General features: G+C 36.1%; 1 protein-coding gene across 3 annotated transcripts in view; it reads left to right on the top strand.

The window, feature by feature from the left end:
* NRIP1 (nuclear receptor interacting protein 1) overlaps positions 1-14,072 on the top strand; it is a 121,482-nt gene that overhangs the window by 74,858 nt on the left and 32,552 nt on the right. The gene's annotated exons all lie outside the window — the stretch shown is intronic.

Here is a 14,072-nt window from a genome sequence, read left to right as displayed (position 1 = left end):
GAAATTAACTTTAGGGCTCTATAAACTGTGAGCTGTCTTAATAGCCATCATGTACTGGGTTCTATTTGCTTTAGCGATCTAGAAAATTGCAGGAGCTTACAATGTGAGCTGGGGAAATGTCTACAATCCGGATCATGCTTACCCAGTTAATTTATTGGTTTTAGATAACTTGATTGACTTGGATATCAGCCTTTAGGCCAAAAGATTGGCTAGGACTAAATTTAGGAATAGATGTCAGAGGACAAGATCCCTTAGGCCACTGCTACCACCATGCACATAGAAGATGGATATAAGGAAACAAAGCCTGCGTGGAATGGATTAAATATTCTGTATGCTCCTTAAATAAAAGCGACTGTTACTCTTGGCTGGCAGGAAGGCTAGAGGTCCAAGTGGTCCCATTTCCATTCGGATGGACCTCAGACATTAATGGGATGGAATGTGTGCTTGCCTTGTACCAGGAGGAAACCACCTGGGAAAACGCTTCCTGTAAGACTCTCCCTGTTGTTTTCATCCAACAGAGGTAAAGAACAAGCACCCCCCCTTACCCCCAAAAACGATACAGCCCCATCCTCAAACATAAACTGTACCACCTGCCTCTCAAGGTAGAGGGGGAACAGTACTTGGAGTTCATGGGAAATTTATCCGGATGCATAAATGGCAGAGTATCCTCCGAAGCTGTACTATCGATACTCCGTGCTGATGTCTGGTGGTATTTTGGAGGACCATTATTTTGCACCCTTGCCCAGCAGTTGGAGCAGAACTTGCGCTCTGATAGAATTGGCTATCCCTTCCACTTTGGCATATCATAACCTTTTTCAACGGACAAACAAACTAGGAATAAGAGAGAGAATCCAGGGGGCTCCTTTGATCCTCATATTTACACAGATCCCATTGGGGTTCCAGGAGAAGTGCCAAATGATTTTAATCAAATAGCACCAGGATTTGAGTCTGTCCTATTCTGGTGGTCAACTATTAATAAGAATGTAGATTGGATAAACTACTTACTATATTCAGCAGAGGTTTGTCAATTACACTAAAGATGCTATCAAGGGAATAGTTGAGCAATTAGATGCAACGAGCAGAATGACCTGGGTTCAGAACCAATTGGCCTTGGATATGATTCTGGCAGAAAAGGAGGAGTATATGTAATGTTGGGGTCCAGTGTTGTACCTTCATCCCTGACATCACAGCTCCAGACAGACCATCACTAAGGACCTACAGGGATTAACAACTCTAGTTAATGAGTCAGCTGGGAAACCTGAAATTGAGGATCCTTTCTGATTGACTAGAGCAGTGGTTCTCAACCTTCTGGCACTTTAAATACAGTTCCTCATGTTGTGACCCAACCATAAAATTATTTTCATTGCTACTTCATAACTGTAATGTTGTTACTGTTATGAATTGTAATGTAAATATCTGATATGCAAGATGGTCTTAGGCGACCCCTGTGAAAGGGTCATTCGACCGCCAAAGGGGTCGTGACCCACAGATTGAGAACTGCTGCACTAGAGCAATGGTTCAGAGAATGGAATGGAATAGTGGTATCCATATTCACCTCGTTGATAATTGGGTTGGGAGTTACAGTGATGGGATATTATGCCATCCCAGATATGACAGGTCTTATCCAGAGGTTTATTGAAACTACATTGACCAAACAGCAAAATAATCTGCTAGATACTGCAGAGCGTGAAAGTCAACAAATGTTATTTGAGTTCGAAGAAGAGTTAAATAAGAAAAGGGGGTGGGGGGAGTGAGGAACATATCACATGCATCAGGAATAAAAGCTCAAGCAGACCTCCTGCTCAGTGTGCATGGCCATGTGCATGTGTACCCTTCTGTAGAAGTAAAGATACTTGCCTCGCAAAAAAAAAAAAAAGAAAGAAAGAAAAATGTTTTAAAACTTGTTAGGGAACTAAGAAATCAAAACCTAAAGGGAGATGTCAGTTCATAAGTATAGAATTTATTTATTATTGATCCAGAGATTACAAACCTATGGTGGATTTCTAACTGCGTTTATCTGGAATTAAAGCTAATTAGTTATACATCATCCTATTCTTGAACAGTCGGTTAGTTACTCAGTTTATATTAAGTTACATTAACATTACTTTGATGTCCTGTTTTATAATTTTTTTTTTACATATGGTCCCCTTTCCCCCCCATTGACCCCTTCTAGCCCACACCCTGCCCCATGCTTTCACCACCCTATTGTCTGTGTCCATGGTTTATGCATATATGTATACAGGTTCTTTGGTTGATCTCTTCCCACACACGCACCCTCCCCCGCCTTCCCTCTGGGATTCAACAGTCTATTCCATGCTTCTATATTTGTATCTGTTTTGTTCAACAGTTTATTTTGTTAATTAGATTCAGCATATGAGTGAGATCATGTTCTATCTTCTATGTCTCTGGATATATTTTGTTCATTAGATTCCTCATAACAGTAAGATCATGTAATACTTGTCTTTTTCTGACTGGCTTATTTCATTTAGCATAATACATTCTAGGTCCCTCCATGCTGTCTCAAAGGATAAGAGATCCTTCTTTTTTACTGCTGCATAGTATTCCATGGTGTAAATTTACCAGATTTTTTATCCATTCATCTACTGATGGGCACTTGGGCTGTTACCAGATCTTAGCTATTGTAAATTGCACTGCTATGAACATAGGGGTGCATACATTCTTTCTGATTGGTATTTTGGGTTTCTTAGGATATATTCCTAGAAGTGGGATCACTAGGTCAAATGGCAGTTACATATTTAATTTTTAGAGGAAATTCCATACTGTTTTCCATAATGGCTACACCAGTCTGCATTCCCACCAACAGTGTACTAAGGTTCCCTTTTCTCCACATCCTCACCAGCACTTGTCATTTGTTGATTTGTTGATGGTAGCCATTCTGACAAGTGTGAGGTGATACCTCCTTGTTGTTTTAATTTGCATCTCTCTAATGATGAGTGACTGGGCATTTTTTTTCATGTGTGTTGGCCATCTACTCGTATATGTCCAATTTGGAGAAGTGTCTGTTTAGGTGCTTTGCCCATTTTGTGACTGGGTTGTTAATCTTCCTTTTGTTAAGTTGTATGAGTTCCCTGTAAATGTTGGAGATTAAACCCTTATCAGAGATAACATTGGCAAATACATTCTCCCATGCAGTGGGCTTTCTTGTTGTTTTGTTGATGGTTTCTTCTGCTGTGCAGAAGCTTTTATTTTGATGTAGCCCCATTTGTTTATTTTCTCCTTAGTTTCCTTTGCCCTAGGAAATGTATCTGTAAACATACTGCTATGTGAAATGTCTGAGATTTTATAATCCTATAGCTTCTTATAGCATTTTTATGGTTGCATGACTACATTTTATCCATTTTGAGTTTATTCTTGTGTGTTGTGTAAGTTTGTGGTCTAATGCCATTTTTTTGCATGTACTTGTCCAGTTTTCCCAACATCATTTATTGAAGAGACTGTCTTAACTGCATTGTATGCTCTATCTTCTTCATCAAATATTAATTGAGCATGATGGCTCGGGTCAATATCTGGGGCCTCTGTTCTGTTCCATTGATCTATACGCCTGTTTTTGTGCCAGTACCAGGCTGTTTTGAATACAGTGGCTTTGTAGGATAACTTGATATCTGGTATTGTTATTCCTTCAACTTTGTTCTTCTTTCTCAAGATTGCTGTGGCTATTTGGGCTTTTCTTTGGTTCTATATAAATATTTGGAGTATTCTAGATCTGTGAAATATGCCATTGGTATTTTATAGGGATTGCACTGAATCTGTAGATTGCTTTGGGTAGTATGGACATTTTAATGATGTTAATTCTACCAATCCATGAAACACTTGTTTCTCTCTTCCTCTTAACTCTTTTTTTAACCCTCAGTACACCATAAGCATCTGTAGACACAAGCGACGTTTCCATTTTAGATGTGTGGCAGTTAACTGGTTTACATCCTGTAGTTTTCCGAGTACAAGTCTATTTCCTCCTTGGTTAAGTTTATTCCTAAGTATCTTAATTTTTTTGTTACAATAGTAAATTGGGTTGTTTGTTTAGTTTTTCTTTCTGAGAATTCATTATTGGTGTACAAAAGAGCCATCAATTTTTGGGTGTTGGTTTTGTATCCAGCTATATTGCCAAATTCATTTATTAACTCTAATAGTTTTTTGGTGGAGTCTTTAGGGTTTTCTATGTATATCGTGTCATCGAAGAATGAGAATTTTACTTCCTCCTTTCCAATTTGGATTCCTTTTATTTCTTCTTCTTATCTGATCACTGTATAATCCAGTACTCTGTTGAAAAAGAATGGTTAAAGCAGACATCCCTCTCTTGTTCCTGTTCTTAGGGGAAATGGTTTTAGCTTTTGCCTGTTGTATGTGATGATCCTTGTAGGTTTGTCATATATGGCCTTTATTATGTTTAGATATGATCCCACTATTCCAGCTTTGCTGAGAGTTCTTATTTAAAAAGGGTGTTGGATTTGGTCCAATGCTTTTTCTGTTTCTATTGATATGATCATGTGATTATTGTCTTTCAATTTGTTTATGTGATGTATCGTATTTGTTGATTTGTGAATATTGTAACAGCCTTGCATCCTGGAATAAATCCCACTTGATCATGGTGTATGACCTATTCAATATATTGCTGGATCCGAATTGCTAATATTTTGTTGAGTATTTTACCATCGGTATTCATCAGAAATATTGGCCTATAATTTTCTTTCTTTGTAGTGTCTTTATCTGGTTTTTGGAATTTGGATATTGCTGGTCTCATACAAAGAGCTTGGAAGTGTTCCTGCCTCTTGGATTTTTTGGAATAGTTTGTGTTGAATAGGTGTTAGTTCTTTGAATTGTTGATAAAACACCCCTGTGAAGCCATCCAGACCAGGGCTTTTGTTTGCTGGGACGTTTTTTATTACTGTTTCAATTTCATCAGTTGTTATTGACCTATTCGGGTTTTCTAATTCTTCCTGATTCAGATTTGAGAGATTGAATTTGTCTATTTCATCCAAATTGTCCAGCTAGTTAGCATGTAGTTGTTCATAGTATTTTCTTACAATCCTTTGTATTTCTGTGGTATCATTGTTACTTCACCACTTTTGTTTCTGACTTTATTTTTTTGGTTCCTCTCTTTTTTTCTTCAAGAGTCTGGCTAACAGTTCATCAATCTTGTGTATCTTTTCAAAGAACCAACTCTTGGTTTCATTGATATTTTGGGCATTGTCTTTTTAATCTCTGTCATTTATTTCTGCTCCCATCTTTATTATTTCCTTCCTCCTGCTTCCTCTGGACTTTTCTTGTTGTACTCTTTCTAATTCTTTAAATTGTAGGGCTAAGTAGTTTATTATTCATTTTCTTGTTTTTTGAGGTAGGCCTGTAGTGCTATGAACTTCCCTCTCAAGACTGCTCTTGCTGTGTCCCAGAGACTTTGGTGTGTGTTCATTTCCTTACTGGATATAGTAATTTTGGTTTCAGATCCTTGCTTTCCATTGCCTTGAATACTTCATGCCGCTCACTTACGGCCTGTAGAGTTATTGGGACTCCTTTGTAGGTAATAAATTCCTTTTTTCTTGCTGCCTTTAAGATTCGTCATTTGTCTTAGTTTTTGGCATTTTTTTTATTTCTTTCTTGTTCTCATCGATATCCCATTCATTGTTTTATAATACACTGTTTAACCTGCATGTGTTTGAATGTTTTGGGGTGTTTTTACTGTAGTTGATTTCTAATTTCATTCCATTGTGTTCTGAGTCGATGCTTGATAAAGTTTCAATATTCTTGAACTTGTAGAGCCTTTTTTTCTGTCCTAACACGTGGTCTATCTTTGTGAATGACTCATGTGCACATGAGAAAAATGTATATTCTGAAGCTTTGCATTGTAATTTTCTATAAATGTCAACTAAATCCAACTGACCCAGTGTGTCCTTTAGAGTCACTGTTTCCTTGTTAATTTTTTTGTCTGGAAGATCTATCCAGTGAAGTCAGTGGGTTGTTAAAGTGCTGTACTATGACTGTATTGTTGTCGATCTCTCCCTTAAATTCCCCTAGAAGTTTTTGTTTACATATTTAGGTGCTCCTGTATTGGTACATATATGTTTACCAGGGCTATATCCTCTTGTTGGATCAATTCCTTTAGTATTATGTAGTGACCTTCCTATCTCTTATGATGGCCTTTATTTTGAAGTCTATTTTGTCAGATTTGAGTATTGCTATCCCAGTATTTATTTTTTGCATTCAAATGGAAAAGTTTTTCCATCCCTTCACTCTCATCCTGTGTGAATCGTTTGTTCTGAGGTGGGTCTCTTGTGGAAAGTATTTATTTGTGTCATGTTTTTGTATCCATTAAACTACCCTATGTTTTTTGAATGGAGCATTTAATCCGTTTACATTTAAGGATATTATTGATAGGTACTTATTTATTGCCATTTTAATTCTGTATGACTATGTTTCTCTATTTCTTCTCATTGCAGCAGACCCTTTAGCATTTCCTGCATTGCTGGTTTGGTAGTGATAAACTCCTTTAGACTTTTCTTTTGCACCATGTATTTTAAATGATAGCCTTACTGGATATAGTAATTTTGGTTTCAGATCCTTGCTTTCCATTGCCTTGAATACTTCATGCCGCTCACTTACGGCCTGTAGAGTTATTGGGACTCCTTTGTAGGTAATAAATTCCTTTTTTCTTGCTGCCTTTAAGATTCGTCATTTGTCTTAGTTTTTGGCATTTTAATTATGATGGTTCTGGGCATGGGCCTATTGGGGTTCTTTGTGCTTGAGACTCTCTCTGCTCCTTTACTTATGTGACTTTTTCTTTCACCAAGTTAGGGAAATTTTCGGCCATTATTTCTTCAAACACATTCTCTACCCCTTGCTCACTTTCTTCTACTTCTGGCCCTCCTATTATGTGATTATTGTTACCTTTCATGTTGTCCCACAGCTTACTTAAGCTGTGCTCCTGTTTTTTAATTGCTTTTTTCTTTTTGGAACTGTGATTGTATGATTTTTTTTCTATCCAGTCTTCTAATTCACTGATGTGATCCTTGGCTTCCCCTAATCTTCTGTGTATTCCTTCAGCTGTGTTCTTCATTAGTGCTATGTCATTCTTCATAGTTGTTATATCTTTTCTCATGCTGTTGCGCGTCTTTGCTATTATTATTCTGAATAAATTTCTTATCTCCATTTCATTTATCTTCTCTTTTTTCTCTCATTTGGGGTTGTTTTTTCGGCTCCCCATTTTGGCTGCCTATTTGGGTTCGTGACTTCATATTAGATCTGCTAAGCTCACAATTTCTAGTGCAGAATAGTGTCAAATGCTGGTTTTGTTTTGTTTTGTTTTTCAATTGCTGTTTCTGACTAATTAGATCAGGTGAAGACTCAAAGCCCCTAGAGCAGCGGTTCTCAACCTGTGGGTCGCAACCCCTTTGAGGATCAAACGACCCTTTCACAGGGGTCGCCTAAGACCATCAGAAAACACATATATAATTACATATTGTGTTTGTGATTAATCACTATGCTTTAATTATGTTCAACTTGTAACAGTGAAATTGGGGGTCACCACAACATGAGGAACTGTATTAAAGGGTCGCGGCATTAGGAAGGTTGAGAACCACTGCTCTAGAGACGGCTTCTGCCTGCAAATTGATTAGATTCAGTCTTGTGTAGCCTCAGGCAATTGTCTATAGGTGGTGCAATTGCTTTTCCCTGGAGACTAATTGTTATTCTCAGTCTCTTAATGTGCCTCAGAAACTCCATAGAGTGGGGCACTATGTTCTCTAATAAGGTGGGGTAACCGTCTTCCCCCTAGGCAAAAACCGCCTTGATAGCAAAGGTCTGCCTGATAAAGATGTCCTCTGCCGCCTGAAGGAATGACTCAGCACTGGAAACCAGGGTGTCTGCTTTCTGAACTCCCACCTCAGATCCCCAACCCTTGCCTCTGCTCTCACAGCTACAGTCTGCTCTGTCTTCCCTCTACCAGAGCCCAAGGTGAACGACTGCATACAAAATTTTGTGCATTGGCCCTTTAAGAGGGTGCCTGCATTTCCAACTGTCTCTTCTTGACTGATAGCAGTCCTGTTGCTTTTCACAGCCAGGTGTTATGTGGTCACCTTTGTCAGTTCTGGTGTTCTCTGCTGGGGTGCCCCAGTTGGGGTTTTAGACTCCAGGGTTCTCTGTGGCAATCCCCCAGAGCTGAGATATCTCTCTGGAACTTCAGCTGCTTTCTGTGGGAGCACAGCCAGCCCTTTCGCACCTCCACCCTTCCTGTCATTCTCTATGGGATTTCCACTTTCCATCCTTGGTTATCAGGGTTCTCTCCAGCTCATCTTTAGTTGCTTATTCAGGATGTTTGTTTGTTTTTGGTATTTTAATTGTTGTTCCAGTTTAGTTCCAGGAGCATGTCTGTGCAGCACTCACTTACTCCAGTGCCATTTTTAATCTTCTTCTCTGGTCTATTTTCTTTGATTACTTCACCAATCGTCTTTTGTTCCAGGCTCATCACCACTATCACAGATGTGTAAGCACTTGACACTACAAAATACAGCGATAACCCTCTGCAGTTGAACAAGTGTTTTATTCTGCTGGCATTTTTTTTAATAACTAAAAACTGATTATTGAACAGATGTAGGAAGTCTTAGTCATTATTATCCTTTCTCATTCATAATTTTATTAATAAAATTTGAATAGTATCTGATGACCCTTTTTCTTGATTATATAGTTAAAATTAGAGATTCAAAGTATATTTTTACTTAGTTTTGTTTCAATATGCAGGTTTCAATATATAATTTTCTCTTCCATTTGATTGTTAGACAGAACTGCTTCATAGTATTTATGCTACTAACAAAAATGTTGTCAAATTTGGGGCTTTGCTTAATACATTTAATGTTTTTTAGTATATTCAAGTTTTGTCCTTTGTGTCACTCTTCTGAGGATATCTCTGTAATGTACATACATTTTCAGAATGGGGCAGACACATGGAAAATCAACTTCGATCATTATTTTTTAGTAAATCCGTATTTACAGTTAAGACTTTTTCTGGGAAATGCTAAGTTTTTGATTTTGAAACTTTGAATGGTATTTTTATATAAATGGATTATAGAAACTTATCAACTATTTCTACAAATCTTTTAGCTTGATTTTATGCAAATGGGGTTTTTACATGATTTAGAAATGCATTCTATGATGTAATTTTTAAATTTGATACATTTCCTCAAATGATGATGGGTAGTAAGGCTTTGTGGTGAATGGGTAGAGGGGCACTACGCAGAAAAGTTACTATTTATTCTATACCACATTATTTCTCCCAGTTATGTCTTACTTTTATCTTCAAGTGTAATGACAAGAATATAAAACCAATTCTTTATTGTATATAAATGCTACAAGTAAAAGCATGGTAAGAACCAAAACAGCAAAGCAATCTATAAACAATAGGAAATATTGATACACAAATTTAAGTAATTGATACTAGAGCTGAACAAAGTACTAAACAGAAGTGAGAAGTATAGTATACATTTGCCATTTTTTGTAGCATTCTATCTCCAACTTACAAAAAAACACAAAAACAATGTGCGTAATAAGAAATTGAGATTCTCTAAGGCTAAAGTACTTAATGTTTCAGTGTTAAAATTTTTAACTTTATTAATAATGCTAATAGTAGATAGTAGTTGTTTTTAATGATTTTAATTGCTAAAGTTTTTTTAGGGGAGGTTTCTGTCTAATAAGTAAAGTCAGAAAATCCCTAACCTAGTCACCTAGACTGCTGTTCTTGTGCAGCTCATACCAGCTTCTTCTAAAGCCTCCTTACTACCACCCCCCTTCATTCTTAGTCTGTGTCTGAGTGTCAGGTACCCTGCAAAGGCCACTTGCAAGCGGTCCCTGCTATACAACTGAACATCCCTGAGACCTGAATAGCAGCAAACCTGGGTCTCAGATTGCCAGTTACTGGCTACAATTACTGAGATGATTACTGCAGGCAGTTGCTTATGTGTACAGAGGGGCAAAAGAAAGATCTGGGAAACTATGGGTGGCAATTTCTTCAATAAAAATAAAACCTTATGTTTAAAGTAAATAGCCTGCTAATGATATGCCAGTAGCTTTATTTTCCTATTTGAAGTATGTATTTTAGAGTCACCTATGAATGTTTTAAAGACCGAAATTATCCAGGTACATTACCTATTATTCTTTATTAATCCTCTTTCTGGTTTATTGAATTCATATTGACAGATAGCAGCACTATATCTGTCTAAGAATTAGGTCTGTAGTGATAATTCTCAGTCACAGACTGACCAAAACCTTCAATCTAGAAAGCTTGTGTTTGGGCCATTATGGGCAAGAGTGACGTCAGAGTTCATTGTTCATTCACAACAAGGCAGTACTTTCCCGAGACAGCGTATAAAGAAGACATATTTACTAATTGATAAATGATTCCTTAAACATACCTTAATAGTATATTTTATAAAAGAATTCTATTAATTTTAAAAGGAAATATGACCATAGATTTTGTGATCAATGATAGATGTATAAATTAGTGTCCATTATTGGTATTTTGATATACCAACACTATTTCTGCCTAGTAAAGGAAATTCCATTGTCAGTGGTATTTAATTTAATATATATATTTCCTTTTTACTTTGTTATTGAGAAACTAGTAGTCTTTCTAGGATATATCAGTTCTGATATTTTTATTCAAACCCATTTAATTCATGAAAAAAATTTTTGCAAAATGAAAAACTGGCCCTAACCGGCTTGGCTCAGTGGATAGAGCATCAGCCTGCGGACTGAAGGGTCCCAGTTTCGATTCTGGCCAAGGGCACATGCCTGGGTTGCGGCTGGATCCCCAGTAGGGGGTGTGCAGGAGGCAGCCGATCAATGATACTCTCTCATCACTGATGTTTCTATCTCTCCTTCTCCCTTCCTCTCTGAAATCGATAAAAAAAAATATATTTTTTAAAAATGGAAAACTGATCATTCAGAACACTTACATGTACATGTATCAGAATTTGCAAATTATATGAAGAAAGCTATAGTAGGTGATACATGAGTTAACAAGGAAAGCTTTTATATTATAAGTTTACTTCAACAGCATTATGAATACTTAAAATGATTTTTTATCAGACTGCTTCAGTCATTCATCACATAATTAGTTTCATAAATGTAATTTAAGGTAAATTTAATATCTTGTTTGAATAGCTGAAGCAAGAGTTAAAGATGTGTTTGATAATTATGTTGGTTTAGTGATATATTCCCTTAAGAATCACTCTTATTGCTGTTGTTGATGACCAAAGTTTCTTCCCATATGTATACTTTGGAAAGTTTCATACAACACTATGGATACATAATACAACTTTTGTGGTTCAGTCAATTTTTAGCAGTTAAATTTGGGAAGAAGTGGCCCAAGATATTGAAGAATATACAATTTCCATTTCAGCTAATATAAAAGTTTAGAGTTGTGGGGAGTTTGGTCAGTTCAGCGACGTGCAAGTTAAATTAATTTCAAAATTGTCACGTGGCAGTGATTAGTTATAACAAACAAACCATTAAGTAAATGAATATGCGAACATATGTACACACATACATACACACATAAAAACTCATGTTTCTGAAATACACTCCCAGTTTCTTCTCTTATTCTGTGATCCAGTGTAACATTTGTAGCAGAATATGCTTTGTAACAAAAATTACATGAAGATCTTGTCTTTAAAGATGGAGAACATTTTTAGAATAGAGTGTACCTGTGAGTAAATATAGAGCGTCTGGTAAGTATACTAAAACCCCAGGAGTTTTGATCAAATGCCTGCTGTTAAATGAGTTCCGTTGGTAATTTTTCTTCCTGATCTGTGACCTTGACCTTGTGCTGTGTCTGTATATCAAATCTGTTTTAGGGATGGGAGGACCATAGTTGAGTTTAGTAGGATTTATGCTCAATCTCAAAGGATGTGTGTATCTGTGTGTATATTTAAATTCCAGGAAGAATTAAATAGCACCATTTTCTATTATATTTCATATTTTGATAGAGATGGGAAAAATTATGCTTTTGAAGAGCTATTGGGAGAACTACACCCTCTGTTCCTTTTATATTTACTGTATACTTTCACATTTATGTGCTACCAAAATAATGTATTAAGCCCTAGCCAGTTTGGCTCAGTGGACAGAGCATCAGCCTGCAGACCAGAGTCCCAGGTTCGATTCTGGTCAAGGGCATGTACTTTGGTTGCAGGCTTCTCCCTGGCCAAGGTTCATGCAGGAAGCAACCAATTGATATGTTTCTCTCACATTGATGTTTCTCTCTGTCCCTCTCTACTCTCCCTAAAAATCAATGGGAAAATATCCTTGGGTGAGGATTAACAAAAAAAATAATAATAATTTGTTATAATTATTTTATGTTTATTCAGAGAAACTTTTGTTTCTCTGAGAACAGAAGGAGTGAACAGACATTAATATAAATGCTAAATAAATGTCATATGTATTCTTTATCATATACTAATTATCTTTTTGGATTTTTTAAAAGTTGTAAATAATTTTATTTAATGATTTCTAATTTTCTGTGTTTTTAAGATGGTACAACACAGCATCCAGGAAGGTGCTGCATTTTTAGAATAGAAATTTTTTTGGCAATTAGGCTCTTTCTCTAGTTCCTTTGCTTCTGTGATCTTTTTTAACTTGAAATCTCTAACTTCTTCACCTTAATTTTGATTTAAAATTATTTTTTAAATAAATTTTAGAGGCAGAATTAAGTAGAAGGTGGGTTTTATTGAATATGATTCATGTAGCTAAGCCTCTGATGATAATTAGAACAAAGAAGCTCTTATCAATTCACTATATCAATTATAGGGGATACTTGTTTCTGTTGCCAGGACAATCATTCCATTTCTCTCATGAAGTTCTCTGTCATTAGGGGTCCTAATTGCAATTTATTCACTATGTAGCCATTGTGAGATAAGCAAAATATTCAGTTTGAATATAAGCTTATATTTAGCTTATAAATGAACATCTCTGAAATTTGATGCTCCATTGAAGAAAGTAGTAAAGATAAATAACTTTGGGGGGTTGGATGGGTAAAGAGTATGGCTATTTCAAAGTCATTTCCTTCAGTCATTTCATAAAAAAGTTATGAAGCATATAAAAAGGTTATGAAGCATATTGGTCACAGCTTTTTCTACAACTTTTGACAACATATCATCTTTTTGGTTAAAATGCATGTCATTTTTATCAACTACAGTTTGGCAAATTACTTGGAATAAAATTTTAGAGTTGAAGAGGTCCTCAGATACACATGTCCTTGAGTTGAGCACTTGAGTCAATCAAGCACCAGTGTTTCCTAGTGAGTTTCTTTTAATAGGAAATGTGAGTGACCTATAGAAGCAACTAACTGCAAGTGAAAGCTGATAGACCTCGAAGTTAGGACCAAATTTGGCCTTGGGCAAAAATACGTAAGTCCCTCAGGTTGCACAGGAGAGCAATCTGGACAGCTGTTTTAATCCCTGAAGACTATTCACATCTAAAATGAGAACCACTAGGAGAGGGAAAGACGCTCATACAGCCTAATTGCAAATGTTGAGACCCTCACTTGAATAACTTTTTAGATAAAATTTACTTTCTCGGCACCTATCAAATTGTACACCACACATCTCTATTGATAAAAATAATACTATAAAGTAAGTTATTATATTGGAATTTAAATTATGTCAAAAGGCATAACATATTTTGATTCTTTTTTTAATCAAGAATAGAAATATTCTCTGACAAATGAAATTTCAGGCCTACTTCTTTGCTATGTCCTTATTCTCTTCTGTGAAATGACAACAGTTGTTACTTGTATTCCTTTTCTTCGTTTTTCCCCCAAAAAACTAACTTTTAATTTATAAAGAGAATTCACTATAGTTTTTACTTTTCCAGAACCCTTATCTGAAATGTTACTTTTCCTTTCTCATTATGAAATTGAGTATTGGATTTATGTAATTTAACTCTTTGGTGTTTGGTTTGTAAAGCTAATCTTAATCTGTTTGGATAAAATGTTTAGTGTTATATCCCCTTGATGAATTGTTCTTGGTTTTTTGTTTCCTGTTCAACTTTAAAACTTATTTTCAAAGTCTTAC

The sequence above is a fragment of the Myotis davidii genome, unplaced genomic scaffold (genome assembly GCF_000327345.1).
Source record: "Myotis davidii unplaced genomic scaffold, ASM32734v1 scaffold24, whole genome shotgun sequence".
Taxonomy (NCBI): Eukaryota; Metazoa; Chordata; class Mammalia; order Chiroptera; family Vespertilionidae; genus Myotis; species Myotis davidii.
Note: the sequence above shows the minus strand (reverse complement) of the source record. Positions and strands in the feature narration are given on the sequence as shown.